This window comes from Rhinopithecus roxellana, chromosome 21, assembly GCF_007565055.1.
Source record: "Rhinopithecus roxellana isolate Shanxi Qingling chromosome 21, ASM756505v1, whole genome shotgun sequence".
Lineage (NCBI taxonomy): Eukaryota > Metazoa > Chordata > Mammalia > Primates > Cercopithecidae > Rhinopithecus > Rhinopithecus roxellana.
In genome coordinates, this window is record NC_044569.1 from 58,096,619 (window position 1) to 58,122,249 (window position 25,631).

Genomic DNA, 25,631 nt, shown 5'->3' on the forward strand with positions numbered 1-25,631 from the left:
AGATAATAACTACAGAGAAGATTTCTAAGAGATTGCTTTCTAATGTGTGACTTCATCACACAGAGTTGCATCGTTCCCTTCTTGGAACAGATTGATAACACTGTTGTCATGGATTCTGCAAAGTGATATTTGGGAGCTCTTTGCGGGCTATGGTAAAAAAGGAAATATCCTCAGATCAAAACTGGAAAGAAGCCTTCTAAGAAACTGCATTGCCTTGTGTGAATGCAACTCATAGATTTACACGTTTCTGTTTAGTGATCAGTTTGCTAACACATTTTTCTGGAAATCTGCAATGGGATACTTCTTAGCGCAATGAAACTTATGGTGACAAAGGAAATATCCTCACAGAGACCCTGAAGGAAGCCCTAAACATGGAAAGGAACAACTGGTACCAGCCGTTTCAAAAACATGCCAAAATGTAAAGACCATCGAGGCTAGGAAGAAACTGCATCAACTAACGAGCAAAATAACCAGCTAATATCAAAATGGCAGGATCAAGTTCACACATATCAATATTAACTTTAAATGTAAATGGACTAAATGCTCCAATTAAAAGACACAGACTGGCACACTGGATAAAGAGTCAAGACCCATCAATCTGCTGTATTCAGGAGACCCATCTCACATGCAGAGACATACATAGGCTCAAAATAAAGGGATGGAGGAAGATCTACCAAGCAAATGGAGAACAAAAAAAAGCAGGGGTTGCAATCCTAGTCTCTGGTAAAACAGACTTTAAACCATCAAAGGTCAAAAGAGACAAGGAAGACCATTACATAATGGTAAAGGGATCAGTTCAACAGGAAGAGCTAACTATCCTAAATATATATGCACCCAATACAGGAGCACCCAGATTCATAAAGTAAGTCCTTAGAGACTTACAAAGAGACTTAGACTCCCATACAATAATAATGGGAGACTTCAACACTCCACTGTCAACATTAGACAGATCAACAAGAGAGAAAGTTAACAAGGATATCCAGGAATTGAACTCATCTCTGCACCAAGCGGACCTAATAGACATCTATAGAACTCTCCACCCCAAATCAACAGAATATACATTCTTCTCAGCACCACATCGCACTTATTCCAAAATTAACCACATAATTGGAAGTAAAGCACTCCTCAGCAAATGTAAAAGAACAGAAATTATAACAAACTGTCTCTCAGACCACAGTGCAATCAAGCTAGAACTCAGGACTAAGAAATACAATCAAAACCGCTCAACTACATGGAAACTGAACAACCTGCTTCTGAATGACTACTGGGTACATAACGAAATGAAGGCAGAAATAAAGATGTTCTTTGAAACCAGTGAGAACAAAGATACAACATGCCAGTATCTCTGGGACACATTTAAAGCAGTGTGTAGAATGTGTAGAGGGAAATTTATAGCAGTAAATGCCCACAAGAGAAAGCAGGAAAGATCTAAAATTGACACTCTAACATCACAATTAAAAGAACTAGAGAGGCAAGAGCAAACACATTCAAAAGCTAGCAGAAGGCAAGAAATAACTCAGATCAGAGCAGAACTGAAGGAGATAGAGACACAAAAAACCCTCCAAAAAATCAATGAATCCAGGAGTTGGTTTTTTGAAAAGATCAACAAAATTGACAGACCGCTAGCAAGACTAATAAAGAAGAAAAGAGAGAGGAATCAAATAGATGCAATAAAAAATGATAAAGGGGATATCACCACCCACCCCACAGAAATACAAACTACCATCAGAGAATACTATAAACACCTCTACACAAATCAACTAGAAAATCTAGAAGAAATGGATAATTTTCTGGACACTTACACTCTCCCAAGACTAAACCAGGAAGAAGTTGAATCCCTGAATAGACCAATAGCAGGCTCTGAAATTGAGGCAACAATTAATAGCCTACCCACCAAAAAAAGTCCAGAACCAGATGGATTCACAGCTGAATTCTACCAGAGGTACAAGGAGGAGCTGGTACCATTCCTTCTGAAACTATTCCAATCAATAGAAAAAAAGGGAATCCTCCCTAACGCATTTTATGAGGCCAACATCATCCTGATACCAAAGCCTGGCAGAGACATAACAGAAAAGAGAATTTTAGACCAATATCCCTGATGAATATCGATGCAAAAATTCTCAATAAAATACTGGCAAACCGGATTCAGCAGCACATCCAAAAGCTTATCCACCATGATCAAGTGGGCATCATCCCTGGGATGCAAGGCTGGTTCAACATTCACAAATCAATAAACATAATCCAGCATATAAACAGAACCAAAGTCAAGAACCACATGATTATCTCAATAGATGCAGAAAAGGCTTGTGACAAAATTCAACAGCCCTTCATGCTAAAAACGCTCAATAAATTCGGTGTTGATGGAACGTACCTCAAAACAATAAGAGCTATTTATGACGAACCCACAGCTAATATCATACTGAATGGGCAAAAACTGGAAAAATTACCTTTGAAAAGTGGTACAAGACAGGGATGCCCTCTCTCACCAATCCTATGCAACATAGTGTCGGAAGTTCTGGCTAGGGTAATCAGGCAAGAGAAAGAAATTAAGGGTATTCACTTAGGAAACGAAGAAGTCAAATAGTCCCTGTTTGCAGATGACATGATTGTATATTTAGAAAACCCCATCGTCTCAGCCCAAAATTTCCTTAAGCTGACAAGCAACTTCAGCAAACTCTCAGGATACAAAATTAATGTGCAAAAATCTCAAGCATTCTTATACACCAGTAACAGACAAGCAGAGAGCCAAGTCAGGAATGAACTTCCATTCACAATTGCTTCAAAGAGAATAAAATACCTAGGAATCCAACTTACAAGGGATGTAAAGGACCTCTTCTAGGAGAACTACAAACCACTGCTCAGTGAAATCAAAGAGGACACAAACAAATGGAAGAACATACCATGCGCGTGGATAGGAAGAATCAACATCGTGAAAATGGCCATACTGCCCTAGGTTATTTATAGATTCAATGCCATCCCCATCAAGCTACCAATGAGTTTCTTCACAGAATTGGAGAAAACTGCTTTAAAGTTCATATGGAACCAAAAAAGAGCCCGCATTCCCAGGAAAATCCTAAGGCAAAAGGACAAAGATGGAGGCGTCGTGCTACCTGACTTCAAACTCTACTACAAGGCTACAGTAACCAAAACAGCATGGTACTGGTACCAAAACAGAGCTATAGACCAATGGAACAGAACAGAGTCCTCAGAAATCATACCACACATCTACAGCCATCTGATCTTTGACAAAGCTGAGAGAAACAAGAAATGGGGAAAGGATTCCCTATTTAATAAATGGTGCTGGGAAAATTGGCTAGCCATAAGTAGAAAGCTGAAACTGGATCCTTTCCTTACTCCTTATACGAAGATTAATTCAAGATGGATTAGAGACTTAAATGTTAGACCTAATACCATAACAACCCTAGAAGAAAATCTAGGTAGTACCATTCCGGACATAGGCATGGGCAAGGACTTCATGGCTAAAACACAAAAAGCAACAGCAGCAAAAGCCAAAATTGACAAATGGGATCTAATTAAACTAAAGAGTTTCTGCACAGCAAAAGAAACTACCATCAGAGTGAACAGCCAACCTACAGAATGGGAGAAATTTTTTGCAATCTACTCATCTGACAAAGGGCTAATATCCAGAATCTACAAAGAACTCAAACAAATATACAAGAAAAAACAAACAACCCCATCAAGAAGTGGGCTAAGGGTATGAACAGACATTTCTCAAAAGAAGACATTCATACAGCCAACAGACACATGAAAAAATGCTCATCATCACTCGCCATCAGGGAAATGCAAATCAAAACCACAATGAGATACCATCTCACACCAGTTAGAATGGCAATCATTAAAAAATCAGGAAACAACAGGTATTGGAGAAGATGTGGAGAAATAGGAACACTTTTACACTGTTGGTGGGATTGTAAACTAGTTCAACCATTATGGAAAACAGTATGGCAGTTCCTCAAGGGTCTAGAACAAGATGTACCATATGACCAAGCCATCCTACTACTGGGTATGTACCCAAAGGACTATAAATTATTCTACTACAAAGACACATGCACACGTATGTTTGTTGTGGCACTATTCACAATAAGAAAGACTTGGAATCAACCCAGATGTCCATCTGTGACAGTCGGGATTAATAAAATGTGGCACATATACAACATGGAATACTATGCAGCCATAAAAAAGGATGAGTTGGCGTCCTTTATAGGGACATGGATGCAGTTGGAAACCATCATTCTTAGCAAACTATCACAAGAAGAGAAAACCAAACACCGCATGTCCTCACTCATATGTGGGAACTGAACAATGAGATCACTTGGACTCGGGAACGGGAACATCACACACTGGGGCCTATCATGGGGAGGGGGGAAGGGGGAGGGATTGCACTGGGGAAATATACTTCATATAAATGATGAATTGATGGGTGCTGACGAGTTGATGGGTGCAGCACAACAACATGGCACAAATATACATATGTAACAAACCTGCACGTTATGCACATGTATCCTAGAACTTAAAGTATAATAAAAAAAAAGAAAGAAAAGTAAACTAGAAAGAAGCTTTCTTATTAACATCTTGGTGATGTGTGAATTCATCTCACAGTGTTACACTTATGTTTCGTGGAGGAGACCATTCACACTGTCTTTGAGAAACCTGAGAAGGGCTTCTCGGATCGTATTGAGGCCTACGCTGATAAAGGAAATATCATCAGTTCAAAATGTGAAGGAAGCTTTCTGAGAAACCTCTTTCTTATCTGTGAATTCTTCTAACAGAGTTACAACTTAGACCTGAGGATGCAGTTTGCTAACACTCTTTTCGTGGAATCAGCAAAGTGATATTTGGGAGCCCATAGGGACCCATGGTGAAAAAGGAATTATCCTCACATAATAAATACAGAGAATCTTTCTGAGAGATTGCTTTCTCATGTGTGACTTCATCACACAGAGTTACACCCTTCCTTTCTTGCAACAGTTTGCTGACACTGTTCTCGTGTATTCTGCAAAGTGATATTTGGGAGCCCATAGGGGCCCATGGTGAAAAAGAAAATATCCTAACTTAATAACCAGAGAGAAGTTTTCTGAGAGATTGCTTTCTGATGTGTGACTTCATCACACACAGTTCCACCCTTCCCTCCTTGGGACAGTTTCTAACACTGTTGTCGTGGATTCTGCAAATTGATATTTGGGAGCTCATTGAGGGCTATGGTGAAAAAGTAAATATCCTCAGATAAAAACTGGAAAGAAGCCTTCTGAGAAACTGCATTGTCATGTGTGAATGCAACTCACCGATTTACACTTTTCTCTTCAGGGTTCAGTTTGCTAACAAAGTATTCGGGAAATCTGCAATGAGATACTTCTTAGCGCAGTGAAGCTTTCGGTGACAAAGGAAATATCCTCAGATGAAAGCTAGAAAGAAGGCTTCTTAGAAACTTCTTGGTGATGTGTGAATTCATCTCACAGAGTTACACTTATGTTTCGTGGAGCAGTCCATTAACACTGTCTTTGAGGAACCTGAGAAGGGCTTCTTGGATCGTATTGAGGCCTACGCTGATAAAGGAAATATCATCAGTTCCAAACGTGAAAGAAGCATTCTAAGAAACCTCTTTCTGATCTGTGAATTCATGTCACAGAGTTACAACTTAGACCTGAGGATGCAGTTTGCTAACACTCTTTTCTTGGAATCTACAAAATGATATTTGGGAGCCCATAGGGGCCCATGGTGAAAAAGGAATTATCCTCACATAATAAATACAGAGAACCTTTCTGAGAGATTGCTCTCTGATGTGTGATAGCATCACACAGTGTTCCACCCTTCTTTTTCTGGAACAGTTTGCTGACACTGTTGTCGTGTTTTCTGCAAAGTGATATTTGGAAGCCCATAGGGGCCCATGGTGAAAAAGAAAATATCCTCACTTAATAACCAGAGAGAAGTTTTCTGAGCGATTGCTTTCTGATGTGCGACTTCATCACACACAGATCCACCATTCTCTTCTTGGGACAGATTGCTAACATTGTTGTCGTGTATTCTGCAAAGTGATATTTGGGAGCTCATTGAGGGCTATGGTGAAAAAGGAAATATCCTCAGATCAAAACTGGAAAGAAGCCTTCTGAGAAACTGAATTGCCATGAGTGAATGCAACTCACAGAGTTACACTTTTCTCTTCAGTGATCAGTTTGCTAACACAGTTTTCTGGAAATCTGCTATGGGATACTTCTTAGTGCATTGAAACTTATGGTGATGAAGGAAATATCCTCAGATGAAAACTAGAAAGAAGCTTTTTAGGAACTTCTCGGTGATGTGTGAATTCGTCTCACAGAGTTACAATTATATTTCATGGAGCATTCCATTATCATTGTCTTTGAGGAACCTGAGAAGGGCTTCTTTGGATCGTATTGAGGCCTACACTGATAAAGGAAATATCATCAGTTCAAAACGTGAAAGAAGCTTTTTGAGAAACTTCTTTCTGATCTGTGAATTCATCTCACCGAAATACAACTTAGACCTCAGGAAGCAGTTTGCTATCACTCTTTTCGTGGAATCTGCAAAGTGATATTTGGGAGTGCATAGGGGCCCATGGTGAAAAAGGAAAAATCCTCAGATGATAACCAGAGAGAAGCTTTCTGAGAGATTGCTTTCTGATGTGTGATTTCATCACACAGAGTTCCACACTTCCCTTCTTGGAACAGTTTGCAAACACTGTTGTCGTGGAATCTGCAAGGTGATATTTGGGAGCTCTTTGAGGGCTATGGTGAAAACGGAAATATCCTCATATAAAAACTGGAGAGAAGCCTTCTGAGAAACTACATTGCCATGTGTGAATGCAACTCACAGAGATACACGTTTCTCTTCAGTGATCAGTTTGCTAACACAGTTTTCTGCAAATCTGCAACTTGATACTCCTTAGAGCAATGAAGCTTACAGTGACAAAGGAAATATCCCTAGAGGAAAACTAGAATGAAGCTTTCTTAGAAACTTCTTTGTGTTGTGTGAATTCATCTCACAGAACTACAATTATGTTTCATGGAGCAATCCATTAACAGTGTCTTTGAGGAATCTGAGAAGGGATTGTTTGGATCAAATTGAGGCCTACGCTGATAAAGGAAATATCATCAGTTCAAAACGTGAAAGAAGCTTTCAGAGAAGCTTCTTTCTGATCTGTGAATTCATCTTACAGAGTTACAACTTAGACCTCAGGAAGCCGTTTGCTAACACTCTTTTCGTGGAATCTACAAAGTTATATTTGGGAGCATGTAGGGGCCAACGTGAAAAAGGAAATATCATCACATGATAACCAGAGAGAAGCTTTCTGAGAGATTGCTTTCTGGTGTGTGACTTCATCACACAGAGTTCCACACTTCCCTTCCTGGAACATTTTGCTAACACTGTTGTCGTTCATTCTGTAAAGTGATATTTGGTAGCTCATAGGGGAACATGGTGAAAAAGGAAATATCCTCAGATAATAACTAGAGAGAAGGTTTCTGAGAGATTGCTTTCTGATGTGTGACTTCATCACACAGAGTTCCACCCTCCCTTTTTGGAACAGTTTGCTAACACTGTTGTCGTGGATTCTGCAAAGTGATATTTGGGAGCTCATTGAGTGCTATGGTGAAAAAGGAAATATCCTCAGATCAAAACTTGAAAGAAGCCTTTTGAGAAACTGCATGGCCATGTGTGAATGCAAATCACAGAGTTACACTTTTCTCTTCAGGGATCCGTTTGTTAACATATTTTCTGGAAATCGGCGATGGGATACTTCTAAGCACAATGAAGCTTACAGTGACAAAGGAAGTATCCTCAGAGGAAAACTACAAAGAATCTTTCTTAGAAACTTCTTGATGATGTGTGAATTCGTCTCACAGAGTTACACTTATGTTTCGTGGAGCAGTCCATTAACACTGTCTTTGAGGAACCTGAGAAATGTTTCGTTTGATCGCATTGAGGCCTACGCTGATAAAGAAATTATCATCAGTTGAAAACGTGAAAGAAGCTATCTGAGGAACTTCCTTCTGATCCATGAATTCATCTCACAGAGTTACACCATAGACCTCAGGAAGCAGTGTGCTAACCCTCTTTTTGTGGAATCTCCAAAGTGATATTTGGGTGCCCATAGGGGCCCAAGGAGTAAAAGTAAATATCCTCACACAATAACTAGAGAGAAGTTTTCTGAGAGATTGCTTTCTGATGTGTGACTTCATCACACAGAGTTCCAACGTTCCCTTCTTGGAACAGTTTGCTAACACTGTTGTCGTGGATTCTGCAAAGTGATATTTGGGAGCCCACAGGGGAACATGGTGAAAAAGGAATATCCTCAGATCAAAACAGGAAAGATGCCTTGTGAGAAATTGCATTGCCATGTGTGAATGCAACTCACAGAGTTACACGTTTCCCTTCATTAGTTTGTTTGTTAACACAGTTTTCTGGAAATCTGGAATTAGATCCATCTTAGCGCAATGAAGCTCTCGGTGACAAAAGATATGTCGACAGATGGAAACTAGAAGGAAGCTTAGGAACTTCTTGGTGATGTGTGAATTCATCTCACAGAGTTACATTTCTCTTTCATGGAGCAATCCATTAACACTGTCTTTGAGTAACCTGAGAAGGGCTTGTTTGGATCGTTTTGAGCCGTACGCTGATAAAGGAAATATCATCAGTTCGAAAAGTGAAAGTAACTTTCTGAGAATCTTCTTTCTGATCTGTAAATTCGTCTCACAGACTTACAACTTAGACCTCAGGAAGCAGTATGCTACCACTCTTTTCGTGGAATCTGCAAAGTGATATTTCGGAGCCCATAGGGGCCCATGGTGAAAAATGAAATATTCTCACATAATTACTAGAGAGAAGCTTTCTGAGAGATTGGTTTCTGATGTGTTACTTCATCACACAGAGTTCCACCTTTCCCTTCCTGGAACATTTTGCTAACACTGTTGTCGTGGATTCTGCAAAGTGATATTTGGGAGCCCATAGGGGAACATGGTGAAAAAGGAAATATCCACTGATCAAAACAGGAAAGAAGCCTTCTGAGAAGCTGTATTGCCATGTGTGAATGCAACTCACAGAGTTACACTTTCTCTTCAGTGATCAGTTTGCTAAAAAAGCTTTCTGGAAATCTGCAATTAGATACATCTTAGTGCAATGAAGCTCACGGTGCAAAGGAAATGTCCTCAGATGAAAACTAGAAGGAAGCTTTCCTAGGAACTTCTTGGTGATGTGTGAATTCAACTCACAGAGTTACACTTATGTTTCGTGGAGCAGTCCATTAGCACTGTCTATGAGGAACCTGAGAAGGGCTTCTTTGGATCTTCTTGAGGCCTACGCTGATAAAGGAAATATCATCAATTCAAAACTTGAAAAAAGCTGTCTGAGATTCTTCTTTCTAATCTGTGAATTCATCCCACAGAGGTACAACTTAGACCTCAGGAAGCAGTTTGTTAACACTGTTTTCATGGAATCTGCAAAGTGATATTTGGGAGCCCATAGGGGCCCATGGTGAAAAAGGAAATATCCTCAGATAATAACTAGAGGAAGCTTTCCGAGAGATTGCTTTCTGATGTGTGACTTTATCACACAGAGTTCCACACTTCCCTTCCTGGAACATTTTGCTAACACTGTTGTCGTTCATTCTGCAAAGTGATATTTGGGAACCCATAGGGGGATATGGTGAAAAAGGAAATATCCACAGATAATATCTAGAGAGAAGCTTTCTGAGAGATTGCTTTCTGATGTGTGACTTCATCACACAGAGTTCCACCCTTCCCTTCTTGGAACAGTTTGCTAACACTGTTGTCGTGGATTCTGCAAAGTGATATTGGGAGCTCATTGAGGGCTATGGTGAAAAAGGAAATAACCTCAGATCAAAACTGGAAAGAAGCCTTCTGAGAAACTGCGTTGCCATGTGTGAATGCAACTCACAGAGTTACACTTTTCTCTTCATTGATCAGTTTGCTAACAAAGTTTTCTGGAAATCTACAATTAGATACTTCTTAGCGCAACGACGCTTACGGTAACAAGGAAATATCCTCAGATGAAAACTAGAAAGAAGCTTTCTTAGAAACTTCTTGGTGATGTGTGAATTCATCTCACAGAGCTACACTTATGTTTCGTGGAGCAGTCCACTGACACTGTCTTTGAGGGATCTGAGAAGGGCTTCTTTCGATCGCATTGAGGCCTACGCTGATAAAGGACATATCATCAGTTCCAAACGTGAAAGAAGCTTTCTAAGAAACTTCTTTCTGATCTGTGAATTCATATCACAGAGTTACAACTTAAACCTCAGGAAGCAGTTTGCTAACACTCTTTTCGTTGAATCTGCAAGGTGAAAATTGGGAGCCCATAGGGGCCCATAGTAAAAAAGAAAAATATCCTCAAATAATAAGTAGAGAGATGCTTTCTGAGAGATTGCTTTGTGATGTGTGACTTCATCACACAGAGTTCCACCCTTCCCTACTTGGAACCGTTCGCTAACACTGTTGTCGTGTATTCTGCAAAGTGATATTGGGAGCCCAGAGGGGACCATGGTGAAAAAGGAAATATCCTCACATAATAACTAGAGAGAAGCTTGCTGAGAGATTGCTTTCTGATGTGTGACTTCATCACACAGAGTTGCACCCTTCCCTTCTTGGAACAGTTTGCTGACATTGTCGTCCTGGATTCTGCAAACTGATATTTGGGAGCTCATTGAGGGCTATGGTGAAAAAGAAAGTCTCCTCAGATCTAAATTGGAAAGAAGCCTTCTGAGAAATGGCATTGCCATGGGTGAATGCAACTCACAGAGTTAAAGGATACTCCTCAGTGATCACTTTGCTAACAAAGTTTTCAGGAAATCTGTAATGGGATACTTCTTAGCGCAATGAAGCTTACGGTGACAAAGGGAATATCCTCAGATGAAAACTAGAAAGAAGCTTTCTAAGACACTTCTTGGTGATGTGTGAATTCATCTCACAGAGTTACACTTATTTTTCTTGGAGCAGTCCATAAACACTGTCTTTGAGGAACCTGAGAATGCCTTCTTTGGATCCTATTGAGACGTACGGTGATAAAGGAAAAATCATCAATTCAAAACGTGACAGAAACATTCTGAGAATATTCTCTCTGATCTATGAATTCATCTCACAGTCTTACAACTTAGACCTCAGGAAGCAGTTGTCTACCACTCTTTTCGTGGAATCTGCAATGTGATATTTGGGAGCCCATAAGGGCCCATGGTGAAAAAGGAAATATCCTCACAGAATAACTAGAGAGAAGCTTTCTGAGAGATGGCTTTCTGAGGTGTGACCTCACCACACAGAGTTCCAACTTTCCCTTCTTGGAACAGTTTCCTAACACTGTATTCCTTCATTCTGTAAAGTGATATTTGGGAGCCCATAGGGGAACACGGTGAAAAAGGAAATATCCTCAGATAATAACTAGAGAGAAGGTTTCTGAGAGATTGCTTTCTGATGTGTGACTTCATCACACAGAGTTCCACCCTTCCCTTTTTGGAACAGTTTGCTAACACTGTTGTCGTGGACTCTACAAAGTGATATTTGGGAGCCCATAGGGGCCCATGGTGAAAAAGGAAATATCCTCACATAATAACTAGAGAGAAGCTTTCTGAGAGTTTGCTTTCTGATATGTGACTTCATCTCCCAGAGTTCCACCTTTCCCTTCTTGGAGCAGTATGCTAACACTGTTGTCTTGGATTCTGCAACGTGATATTTGGGAGCTCATTGAGGGCTATGGTGAAAAAGGAAATATCCTCAGATCAAAACTGGAAGGAAGCCTTCTGAGAAACTGCATTGAGGTGTGTGAATGCAACTCAAAGAGTTACACGTTTCACTTCAGTGGTCAGTTTGCTAACACAAATTTCTGGATATCTGCAATTAAGTACTTCTTAGCGCAATGAAGCTAATGGTGGCAACGGAATCATCCTCCGATGAAAACTAGAGAGAAACTTTCTTAGAAAATGCTTGGTGATGTGTGAATTCATCTCAAAGAGTTACACTTACGTTTTGTGGAGGAGTCCATTAACACTGTCTTTGAGGAAGCTGAGAAGAGCTTATTTGGAGACGTGTAGAGGCCTTCGCTGATAAAGGAAATATCATCAGTTCAAAACGTGAAAGAACTTTCTGAGAAACTTCTTTCTGATCTGTGTATTCGTCTCACAGAATTACAACGTAGACTTCAGGAAGCAGTTTGCTAACACTATTTTCGTGCAATCTGCAAAGTGATATTTAGGAGCCCATAGGGGCCCATGGTGAAAAAGGAAATATCCTCAGATAATAACTACAGAGAATCTTTCTAAGAGATTGCTTTCTAATGTGTGACTTCATCACACAGAGTTCCACCCTTCCCTTCTTGGAACAGTTTGCTAACACTGTTGTTGAAAATTCTGCAAAGTGGAGCTCATTGAGGGCTAAGGTGAAAAAGGAAATATCGTCAGATTACAACTGGAAAGAAGCCTTCTGAGAAACTGCATTGCCATGTGTGAATGCAACTCATAAAGTTACACGTTTCTCTACAGTGATCCGTTTGCTAGCAAAGTTTTTTGCAAATCTGCTATGGGATACTTCTTCGCTCAATGAAGCTTACGGTGACAAAGGACCTATCCTCAGAGGAAAACTAGAAAGAAGCTTTCTTAGAAACTTCTTGGTGATTTGTGAATTCACCTCACAGAGTTACACTTATGTTTCGTGGAACAGTCCATTAACCCTGTCTTTGAGGAACCTGAGAAGGGCTTCTTTGTTTCGTATTGAGGCATATGCTGATAAAGGAAATATCATCAGTTCAAAACGTGAAAGAAGCTTTCTGAGAAACTTCTTTCTGAACTGTGAATTCATCTCACGGAGTTACACCTTAGACCTCAGGGAGCAGTTTGCTAAAACTCTTTTCGTGGAATCTGGAAAGTGATATTTGTGAGCCCATAGGGACCTGTCGTGCAAAAGGAAATATCCTCAGAAAATAAATAGAGAGACGCTTTCTGAGAAATTGCTTTCTGATGTGTGTCTTCATCACACACAGTTCCACCCTTCCCTTCTTGGAACGGTTTGCTAACACTGTTGTCGTAGATTCTGCAAAGTAATATTTGGGAGCTCAATGAGGGCTTTGGTGAAAAAGGAAATATCCTCAGATGAAAACTGGAAAGAAGCCTTCTGAGAAACTGCACTGCCATGGGTGAATGCAACTCACAGAGTTACACATTTCTCTTCAGTGGTCTGTTTGAAAACACAGTTTTCTGGAAATCTGCAATTACATACTTCTTAGCGCAAAGAAGCTTACGGTGACAAAGGAAATATCCTCAGATGAAAACTAGAAAGAAGCTTTCTTAGAAACTTCTTGGTGATGTGTGAATTGATCTCACAGAGTTACACTTACGTTTCTTGGAACACTCTATTAACACTGCCTTTGAGGATCCAGAGAAGGGCTTCTTTGGATCGTAGTGAGGCCTATGTTGAAAAAGGAAATATCATCAATTCAAAACGTGAGGGAACTTTTTGAGAATCTTCTTTCTGATCTGTGAATTCATCTCACAGAGTTACAACATAGAGCTCAGGAAGCAGTTTGCTAACACTCTTTTCATGGAATCTGCAACGTGATATTTGTGAGCCCATAGGATTCCCATGGTGTAAAAGGAAATATCCTCCCATAATAACCAGAGGGAAGCTTTCTGAGAGATTGCTTTCTGATGTGTGACTTCATCACACAGAGTTCCACCCGTCCCTTCTTGGAACAGTTTGCTAACACTGTTGTGGTGGAATATGCAGAGTGATATTTGGGAGCACATAGGGGCCCATGGTGAAAAAGGAAATATCCTCACATAAAAACTAGAGAGAAGCTTTCTGAGAGATTGCTTTCTGATGTGTGACTTCATCACAAAGAGTTCCACCCTTCCATTCTTGGAACAGTTTGCTAACACTGTTGTCGTGGATTCTGCAAAGTGATATTTGGCAGCTCTTTGAGGGCTATGGCGTAAAAGGAAATATCCTCCGATCAAAACTGGAAAGAAGCCTTCTGAGAAACTGCATTGCCATGTGTGAATGCAACTCACAGAGTTACACGTTTCTCTTCAGTGATCAGTTTGCTAACACAGTTTTCTGGATATCTGCAATTAGATACTTCTTAGCACAATGAAGCTTACGGTGACAAAGGAAATACCTTCAGATCAAAACTAGAAAGAAGGTTTCTTAGAAACTTCTTGTGATGTGTGAATTCATCTCACGGAGTTACACTTATGTTTCGTGGAGCAGTCCATTAACACTTTTTCTGAGGAAACTGAGAAGGGCTTCTTTGGATCGTATTGAGACCTACGCTGATAAAGGAAATATCATCAGTTCAAAACGTGAAAGAAGCTTTCTGAGAAACCTCTGTCTGATCTGTGAATTCATCTCACAGAGTTACAACTTAGACCTGAGGATGCAGTTTGCTAACACTCTTTTCGTGGATCCTGCAAAGTGATATTTCGGCGCCCATAGGGGCCCATTGTGAAAAAGGAATTATCCTCACATAAGAAATACTGAGAATCTTTCTGAGAGATTGCTTTCTGATGTGTGACTGCATCACACAGCATTCCACCCTTCGCTTTTTGGAACAATTTGCTGACACTGTTGTCGTGTATTCTGCAACGTGATACTTGGGAGCCCATAGGGGCCCATGGTGAAAAAGAAAATATCCTCACTTGATAACCAGAGAGAAGTTTTCTGAGCGATTGCTTTCTGATGTGTGACTTCATCACACAGAGTTCCACCCTTCCCTTCTTGGAACAGGTTGCTAACACTGTTGTCGTGGATTCTGCAAAGTGATATTTGGGACATCATTGAGGGCTATGGTGAAAAAGGAAATATCCTCAGATCAAAACTGGAAAGAAGCCTTCTGAGAAACTGCATTGTCATCTGTGAATGCATCTCACAGAGCTACACCTTTCTCTTCAGTGAACAGTTTGCTAACATATTTTTCTGGAAATCTGCAATGGGATACTTCTTAGTGCAATGAAGCTTAGGGTGACGAAGGAAATATCCTCAGATGAAAAATAGAAAGAAGCTTTCTTAGAAACTTCTTGGTGATGTTTGAATTCGTCTCACAGAGTTACAATTTTATTTCATGGAGCGTTCCATTATTTCTGTCTTTCGGGAACCTGAGAAGGGCTTCTTTGGATCGTATTGAAGCCTACGCTGATAAAGGAAGTATCATCAGTTCAAAAAGTGAAAGAAGCTTTTTGAGAAACTTCTTTCTGATCTGTGAATTCATCTCACCGAAGTACAACTTAGACCTCAGGAAGCAGTTTGCTAACACTCTTTTTGTGGAATCTGCAAAGTGATATTTAGGACGGCATAGGGGCCCACGGTGAAAAGGAAATATCCTCAGATAATAACTAGAGACAAGCATTCTGAGAGACTGTTTTCTGATGTGTGACTTCATCTCACAGAGTTCCAAACTTCCCTACTTGGAACAGTTTGCTAACACTGTTGTCGTGGATTCCGCAAAGTGATATTTGGGAGCTCATTGAGGGCTATGGTGAAAAAGGAAATATCCTCAGATCAAAACTGGAAAGAAACCTTCTGCAAACTGTATTGCCATGTGTGAATGCAACTCACAGAGTTACACATTTCTCTTCAGTGATCAGTTTGCTAACAAAGTTTTCTGGAAATCTGCAATGAGATACTGCTTAGCACAATGAAGCTTTCGTGACAAAGGAAATATCGTCAGATGAAAGCCAGAAAGAAGCTTTCTTAGAAACTTCTTGGTGATGGGTGAATTCATCTCACAGAGTTACACTTATTTTTCGTGGAGCAGTCCATTAACACTCTCTTTGAGGAACCTGGGAAGGGCTTCTTGGATTGTATTGAGGCCTACGCTGATAAAGGAAATATCCTCAGTTCATAACGTGAAAGAAGCTTTCTGAGAAACCTCTTTCTGATCTTGAATTCATCTCACAGAATTACAAGTTAGAACTGAGGATGCAGTTTGCTAACACTCTTTTTGTGGAATCTGCAAAGTGATATTTGGGATTCCTTAAGGTCCCATGGTAAAAAAGGAATTATCCTCACATAAGAAATACAGACAACCTTTCTGAGAGATTGCTTTCTGATGTGTGACTGCATCACACAGAGTTCCACCCTTCCCTTTTTGGAACAGTTTGCTAACGCTGTTGTCGTGGATTCTACAAGGTGATATTTGGGAGCTCACTGAGGGCTATGGTGAAAGAGGAAATATCCTCAGATCAAAACTGGAAAGAAGTCTTCTGAGAAACTGCATTGCCATGTGTGAATGCAACTCACAGTTACACCTTTCTGTTCAGTGATCAGATTCTTAACACAGTTTTCTGGAAATCTGCAATTATATACTTCTTAGTGCAATGAAGCTTACGGTGACAAAGGAAATATCCTCAGATGAAAACTACAGAAGAAGATTTCTTAAAAACTTCATGGTGATGTGTGAATTCATCTCACAGAGATACACTTATGTTTCATGGAGCAGTCCGTTAACACTGTCTTTGAGGAACCTGAGAAGTGCTTCTTTGGATCGTATTGAGGCCTACGCTGATAAAGGAAATATCATCAGTTCCAACGTGAAAGAAGATTTCTGAGAAGCTTCTTTCTGACCTGTGAATTCATCTCACAGAGTTACAACTTAGACCTCAGGAAGCAGTTTGCGAACACTCTTTCGTGGAATCTGAAAAGTGATAGTTAGGAGCCCTAGGGGCCCATGGTGAAATAGGAAATCTCCTCAGATAAGAACTAGAGAGAAGCTTTCTGAGAGATTGCTTTCTGATGTGTGACTTCATTACACAGACTTCCACCCTTCCCTTCTTGGAACAGTTTGCTAACACTGTTGTCGTGGATTCTGTAAAGTGATGTTTTGGAGCAAAAACGGGCCCATGGTGAAAAAGGAAATATCCTCAGATAATAACTAGAGAGAAATTTTCTGAGAGATTGCTTTCTGATGTGTGACTTCATCACACAGAGTTCCCCCCTTCTCTTCTTGGAACAGTTTGCTAAGACTGTTGTCGTAGATTTTGCAAACTGGTATTTGGGAGCTCAGTGAGGGTTAAGGTGAAAAAGGAAATATGGTCAGATCAAAACTGGAAAGAAGCCTTATGAGAAACTGCATTGATATGTGTGAATGCAACTCACAGAGTTACACATTTCTCTTCACTGATCAGTTTACTAACACAGTTTTCTGGAAATCTGCAATGGGGTACTTCTTAGCACAATGAATCTTACTGTGACAAAGGATATATCCTCAGATGAAAACTAGAAAGAAGCTTTCTTAGAAACTTCCTGGTGATGTGTGAATTCATCTCACAGAGTTACACTTCTGTTTCATGGAGCAGTCCATTAACACTTTCCTTGAGGAACCTGAGAAGTGCTACTTCGGAACGTATTGAGGCCTTCGCTGATAAAGGAAATATCATCAGTTCAAAACGTGAAAGAAAATTTCTGAGAAACTTCTTTCTGATCTGTGAATTCATCTCAGAGAGTAACAACTTAGACCTCAGGAAGCAGTTTGCTAACACTCTTTTCATCGAATCTGCAAAGTGATATTTGGGAGCCCTAGGGGCCCATGGTGAATAAGGAAATGTCCTCACATAATAACTAGAGGGAAGCTTTCTGTGAGTTTCCTTTCTGATGTGTGACTTCATCACACAGAGTACCATTCTTCCCTTCCTGGAACAGTTTGCTAACATTGTTGTCGTGGATTCTGCAAGGTGATATTTGGGAGCCCATAGGGGTCCATGTTGAAAAAGGAAACATCCTCACATAATAACTGAAGAGAAGCTTTCTGACATTTTGCTTTCTGATGTGTGACTTCATCACACAGAGTTCCACCCTTCCCTTCTTGGAACAGTTTGCTAACACTGTTGTCGTGAATTATGCAAAATGATATTTGCGACCACATTGATGGCTATGGTGAAAAAGGAAATATCCTCAGATCAAAACTGGAAAGAAGCCTTCTGAGAAACTGCATTGCCATGTGTGAATGCAACTCACATAGTTACACGTTTCTCTTCAGTGATCAGTTTGCTAGCAAAGATTTCTGGAGGTCTGCCATGGGATACTTCTTAGCGCAATGAAGGTTACGGTGACAAAGGAAATATCCTCAGATTAAAACTAGAAAAAAGTTTTCGTAGAAACTTCTTGTTGATGTGTGAATTCATCTCACACAGTTACACTTATGTTTCGTGGAGCAGTCTATTAACACTGTCTTTAGGAACCTGGGTAGGGCTTCCTTATATCGCATTGAGGCCTATGCTTCTAAAGGAAAAATCATCAGTTGAAAATGTGGAAGAAGCTTTCTGAGAAACTTCTTTCTGATCTGTGAATTCATCTCACACAGTTACACCTTATACCTCAGGAAGCAGTTTGCTTAAACTCTTTTCGTGGAAACTGCAAAGTGATATTTGGGAGCCCATAGGGGCCCATGGTGAAAAAGGAAATATCATCACATAATAACTAGAGAGAAGCTTTTTGAGAGATTGCTTTCTGATGTGTGACTTCATCACACAGAGTTCCACCCTTCCCTTCTTGAAACAGTTTGCTAACACTCTTGTCGTGGATTCTGCAAAGTGATATTTTGGAGCTCATTGAGGGCTCTGGTGAAAAAGGAAATATCCTCAAATTAAAACTGGAAAGAAGCCTTCTGAGAAACTGAATTGCCATGTGTGAATGCAACTCACAGAGTTACACTTTTCTCTTCAGTGATCAGTTTGCTAACAAAGTTTTCTGGAAATCTGCAATTAGATACTTCTTAGCGCAATGAAGGTTACGGTAACAAAGGAAATATCCTCAGATGAAAACAAGAAAGAAGCTTTCTTAGAACCTTCTTGGTGATGTGTGAATTCATCTCACAAAGTTACACTTATGTTTCGTGGAGCAGTCCATTAACACTGTCTTTGAGGAACCTGAGAAGGGCTTCTTTGGATCGCATTCAGGCCTACACTAATAAAGGAAATATCATCAATTCAAAACATGAAAGAAGCTTTCTGAGAAATTGCTTTCTGATCTGTGAATTCATGTCACAGAGTTCCAACTTAAACCTCAGGAAGCACTTGGCTAACACTCTTTTCCTTGAATTCGCAAGGTGATATTTGAGAGCCCCTAGGGGCCCATACTGAAAAAGGAAAAATCCTCAAATAATAACTAGAAAAATGCTTTCGGAGACATTGCTTTTGATGTGTGATTTCAACACACAGAGTTCCACCCTTCCCTTCTTGGAACGGTTTGTTAACACTGTTGTCGTGGATTCTGCCAAGTGATATTTGGGCGCCCTTAATGGTCCATGATGAAAAAGGAAAAATGTTCAGATAATAACTAGAGAGAAGCTTTCTGAGAGATTGCTTTCGGATGTGTGACTTCATCACATAGAGTTCTATCCTTCCCTTCTTGGAACCGTTTTCTAACACTGTTTTCGTGGATTTTGCAAAGTCATATTTGGGAGCCCAGAGGGGACCATGGTGAAAAAGCAAATATCCTCACATAAAAACTAGTGAGAAGCTTTCTGAGAGATTGCTTTCTCATATGTGACTTCATCACACAGAGTTCCACCATTCCCTTCTTGGAAGAGTTTGCTAACTCTGTTGTGGTGGATTCTGCAAAGTGATATTTCGGAACCCATCGGGGCCCATAGTGAAAAAGGAAATATCCTCAGATAATAACTAGAAAGAAGCTTGCTGAGAGATTGTTTTCTGATGTGTGACTTCATCACACAGAGTTGCACACTTTCCTTCTTGGAACAGTTTGCTGACACTGTTATCGTGGATTCTGCAAAGTGATATTTGGGAGCTCATTGAACTCTATGGTGAAAAAGGAAATATCCTCAGATGAAAACTGGAAAGAAGCCTTCTGAGAAACTGCATTGCCATGTTGAATGCAACTCACAGAGATACACGTTCCTCTTCAGTGGTCAGTTTGCTAACACAGTGTTCGGGAAATCTGCAATTAGATACTTCTTAGCACAAGGAAGCTTACGGTGACAAAAGAAATATCCTCAGATAAAAACTAGAATCAAGCTTTCTTAGGAAGTTCTTAGTGATGTGTGAATTCCTCTCACCGAGTTAGACTTATGTTTCGTGGAGAAGTCCATTAACACTGTCTCTGAGGAACCTGAGAAGGGCTTCTTTGGATCGCATTGAGGCTTGTGCTGATAAAGAAAATATCATCAGTTCAAAACGTGAAAGAAGGTTTCTGAGAACCTTTTTTCTGATACGTGAGTTCATCTCACAGAGTTACAACTTAGACCTCAGGAAGCAGTTTGCTAACACTCTTTTTGTGGAATCTGCAAAGTGATATTTGGGATCACTAGGGGCCCATGGTGAAAAAGGAAATATCCTCAGATAATAACTAGAGATAATTTTTCTCAGAAACTCCTTTCTCATGTGTGACTTCATCACACAGAGTTCCACCATTCCCTTCATGGAATAGTTTGCTAACACTATTGTCGTGGTTTCTGCAGAAGGATATTTGGGAGCTCATTGAGCGCTATGTGGTAAAAGGAAATATCCACATATCAAAACTGGAAAGAAGCCTTCTTTGAAACTGCATTGCCATGTGTGAATGCAACTCACAGAGTTACACGTTTCTCTTCAGTGGTGAGTTTGCCAACACAGTTTTCTGGAAATCTGCAATTGGATACCTCTTAGCGCCACGAAGCTTTCCGTGACAAAGGAAATATCCTCAGAGGAAAACTCGAAAGAAGCTTTCTTAGAAACTTCTTGGTGATGTCTGAATTCATCTTAAAGTGTTACAATTATGTTTCGTGGAGCAGTCCATTAACCCTGTCGTTGAGGAAGCTGAGAAGGGCTACTTTGGATCGTATTGTGGGCTATGTTGATAAAGGAATTATCATCAGTTAAAAACGTGACAGAAGCTTTCTGAGAAACTTCTTTCTGCTCTGTGAATTCATCTCACAGAGTTATAACTTAGACGTCATTAAGCAGTGTGCTAACACTCTTTTCGTGGAATCTGCAAAGACATATTTAGAGGCCATAGGGGCCCATGGTGAAAAAGGAAATATCCTCAGCTAATAACTAGAGAGAAGCTTTGTGAGAGATTGCTTTCTGATGTGTGACTTCATCACACCGAGTTCCACCCTTCCCTTCTAGTTACAGTTTGTTAACACTGTTGTCGTGGATTCTGCAAAGTGATATGTGTCAGGCAATATGGGCCCATTGTGAAAAAGGAAATATCCTCACATAATAACTAGAGAAGGCTTCTGAGAGACTGCTTTCTGATGTGTGACTTCATCACACAGAGTTCCACACATCCCGTCTTGTAACAGTTTGCTAACAGTGTTGTCGTGGATTCCGCAAAGTCATATTTGGGAGCTCTTTGAGGGCTATAGTGAAAAAGGAAATATCCTCAGATCAAAACTGGAAAGAAGCCTTCTGAGGAACTGCATTGCCATGTGTGAATGCAACTCACAGAGTGACACTTTCTCTTCAGTGATCAGTTTGATAATAAAGTTTTCTGGAAATCTGCAATGGGATACTTCTTAGCGCAATGAAGCTTTCGGTGACAAAGAAAATATCCCCAGATGAAAACTAGAAAGAAGCTTTCTTAGAAACTTCTTGGTGACGTGTGAATTCATCTCACACAGTTAGACTTCTGTTTCGTGGAGCAGTCCATTAACATCGTCTTTGAGGAAACTGAGAAGTGCTTCTTTGGATCGCTTTGAGGCCTACGCTGATAAAGGAAATATCATCAGTTCCAAACGTGAAAGAAGCTATCTGAGAAACTTTTTCTGATCTGTGAATTCATCTCACAGAGTTACAACTCAGACGTCAGGAAGCAGTTTGCTAACACTCTTTTCGTGGAATCTACAAAGTGATATTTGGGAGCCCATGGGGGCCCATGGTGAAAAAGGAAATATCCTCACATACTAACTACAGAGAAGCTTTCTGAGAGATTGCTTTCTGAAGTGTGACTTCATCACACCGAGTTCCAACCATCCCTTCGTGGAACAGTTTGCCAACACTGTTATCGTGGATTCTGCTAAGTGATATTTGGGAGCTCATTGAGGGCTCTGATGACAAAGGAAACATCCTCAGATCAAAACTGTAAAGAAGCCTTCTGAGAAACTTCATTGCCATGTGTGAATGCAACTCACAATGTTACACGTTTCTCTTCTGTGATCAGTTTGCTAACACAGTTTTCTGGAAATCTGCAATGGGATACTTCTGAGCGCAACAAGGCTTACGGTGTCAAGGAAATATCCTCAGATGAAAACTAGAAAGAAGGTTTCTTAGAAAATTCTTGGTGATGTGTGAATTCATCTCATAGAGTTACACTAATGTTTCACGGAGCAGTCCATTAACACTGTCTTTAGGGAACGTGAGAAGAGATTCTTTAGATCGTATTGATGCCTACACTGAGGAAGGAAATATCATCCGTTCAAACGTGCAAGAAACTATCTGAGAATCTTCTTTTTAATCGGTGAATTCGTCTCACAGTGTTACAACTTTGACCTCCGGAAGCAGTTTGTCTCACTCTTTTCGAGGAATCTGCAAAGTAATATTTGGGAGCCCATAGGGGGCCATGGTGAAAAAGGAAATATCCTCACATAATGAATAGAGAGAAGCTTTCTGAGAGATTGCTTTCGAATGTGTGACTTCATCACACAGAGTTCCACCCTTCCCTTCTTGGAACAGTTTGCTAACACTGTTGTCGTGGATTCTGCAAAGTGATATTTGGGAGCCCATTGGGGCCCATGGTGAAAAAGGAAATATCCTCACATAATAATTAGAGAGAAGCTTTCTGAGAGATTTCTTTCTGATGTGTGAATTCATCACACAGAGTTCCACCCTTCCCTTCTTGGAACAGTTTGCTAACACTGCTGTGTTGTATTTTGCAAAGTGATATTTGGGAGCTCTTTGAGAGGTATGGTGAAAAAGGAAATATCCTCAGATCAAAACTGGAAAGAAGCCTTCAGAGTAACTGCATTGCCATGTGTGAATGTAACTCAAAGAGTTACACGTTCCTCTACTGTGATCAGTTTGCTAACAAAGTTTTCTGGATATCTACATTGGGATACTTCTCAGCGCAATGAAGCTTACGGTGACAAAGGAAATATCCTCAGATGAAAACTAGAAAGAATGATTCTTAGAAACATCTTGGTGATGTGTGAATTCATCTCACCGAGTTACACTTATGTTTCGTGAAGCAGTCCATTAACACTGTCTTTGAGGAATCTGAGAAACGCGTCTTTGGATCGTATTGAGGGCTACGCTGATAAAGGAAATATCATCAGTTCAAAACGTGAAGGAAGGTTTCTGAGAAACCTCTTTCTGATCTGTGAATTCATCTCACAGAGTTACAACTTAGACCAGAGGATGCACTTTGCTAACACTCTTTTCGTGGAATCTGCAAAGTGATATTTGGGAGCCCTTAGGGGCCCAGGTGAAAAAGGAATTATCCTCACATAATAAATACAGAGAACCTTTCTGAATGATTGCTTTCTGATGTGTGACTGCATCACACAGAGTTCCACCCTTCCCTTTTTGGAACAGTTTGCTGACACTGTTGTCGTGGATTCTGCAAAGTGATATTTGGGAGCTCATTGAGGGCTATGGTGAAAAAGAAAATATCCTCAGATCAAAACTGGAAAGAAGCCTTCTGAGAAACTGCATTGCCATGTGTGAATGCAACTCACAGAGTTACACGTTTCTCTTCAGTGATCAGTTTGCTAACAATGTTTTCTGGAAATCTGCAATGAGATAGTTCTTAGCGCAATGAAGCTTTCGGTGATAAAGGAAATATCCTCAGTTGAAAGCTAGAAAGAAGGCTTCTTAGAAACTTCTTGGTGATGTGTGAATTCATCTCACAGAGTTACACTTATGTTTCGTGGAGCAGTCCATTAACACTCTCTTTGAGGAACCTGACAAGGGCTTCTTGTATCGTATTGAGGCCTACACTGATAAATGAAATATCATCTGTTCAAAACGCGAAAGAAGCTTTCTGAGAAACCTCTTTCGATTCTGTGAATTCATCTCACAGGGTTACAACTTAGTCCTGAGGATGAAGTTTGCTAACACTCTTTTCGTGGAATCTGCAGAGTGATATTTGGGAGCTCATTGAGGGCTATGGTGAAAAACGAAGTATCCTCAGATCAAAACTGAAAAGAAGTGTTCTGAGAAACTGCATTGCCATGAGTGAACGCAACTCACAGAGTTACACGTTTCCCTTCAGTAGTAAGTTTGCAAACACAGTTTTCCGGAAATCTGCAATTAGATACTTCTTAGCGCAATGAAGCTCACGGTGAACAAGGAAATGTCCACTGATGAGAACTAGAAAGAATTTTCTTAGCATCTTCTTGGTGATGTTTGAACTCATCTCACAGAGTTACACTTATGTTTCTTGGAACACTCTATTATCACTGTCTTCGAGAATCCTGGGACGGACTTCTTAGGATCCTAGTGAGGCCTACGCTGAAAAAGGAAATATCATCAGTTCAAAACATGCGGGAACTTTTCGAGAATCTTCTTTCTAATCTGTGAATTCATCTCACAGAGTTACAACATAGAGCTCAGGAAGCAGTTTGCTAACACTCTTTTCGTGGAATCTGCAAAGTGATCTTTGGGCGCCCATAGGGTTCCCATGGTGTAAAAGGAAATTTCCTCACATAATAACTAGAGGGAAGCTTTCTGAGAGATTGCTTTCTGATGTGTGACTTCATCACAGATTTCCACACTTCCCTTCTTGGAATCATTTGCTAACACTGTTGTTGTGGATTCTGCAAAGTGATAATTGGGAGCCCATAGGGGCCCATGGTGAAAAAGGAAATATCCTCACTTAATAACGAGACAGAAGCTTTCTGTTGTGTGACTTCATCACACAGAGTTCCACCCTTCCATTCCTGGAACAGTTTGCTAACACTGTTGTCGTGGTTTCTGCAAAGTGATATTTGGGAGCTCATTGAGGGCTATGGTGAAAAAGGAAATATTCTCCGATCAAAACTGGAAAGAAGCCTTCGGAGAAACTGCATTGCCATGTGTGAATGCAACTACCACAGGTTGCACGTTCTCCCCTCAGTGATCAGTTTGCTAACACAGTTATATGGAAATTTGCAGTTGGATTCTTCTTAGCGCAATGAATTTTCGGTGACAAGGGAAATATCCTCAGATAAAAACTAGAAAGAAGCATTCTTAGAACCTCTTGTGATGTGTGAATTCATCTCACAGAGTTACACTTTATGTTTCATGAGCAGTCATTAACACTGTCTTTGAGGAACCTGAGAAGGGCTTCTTTGGGATCGTATGAGGCCCTACGCTGATAAAGGAAATATCATTAGTTCAAAACGTGAAAGAAGCTTTCTGAAAACTTCTTTCTGATCTGTCAATTCATCTCACAAATTACAACTTAAACCTCAGGGAGCAGTTTTGCTAACACTCCTTTCGTGGAATCTGCAAAGGGATATTTGGGAGCCCATCGAGGCCCATGGTGAAAAAAGGAAATGTCCTCAGAAATAACTGTAGAGAAAGCTTTCTGACAGTTGCTTTCTGATATGTGACTTCATCACAGAGTTCCACCCTTCCCTTCTTGAAACAGTGTTGCTAACTCTGTTGGTCCGTGGATCTCGCAAACGTGCGATTGGGAGCTCATTGAGGGCATGTGGGTGAAAAATGAATATCCTCAAGAAACTGGAAG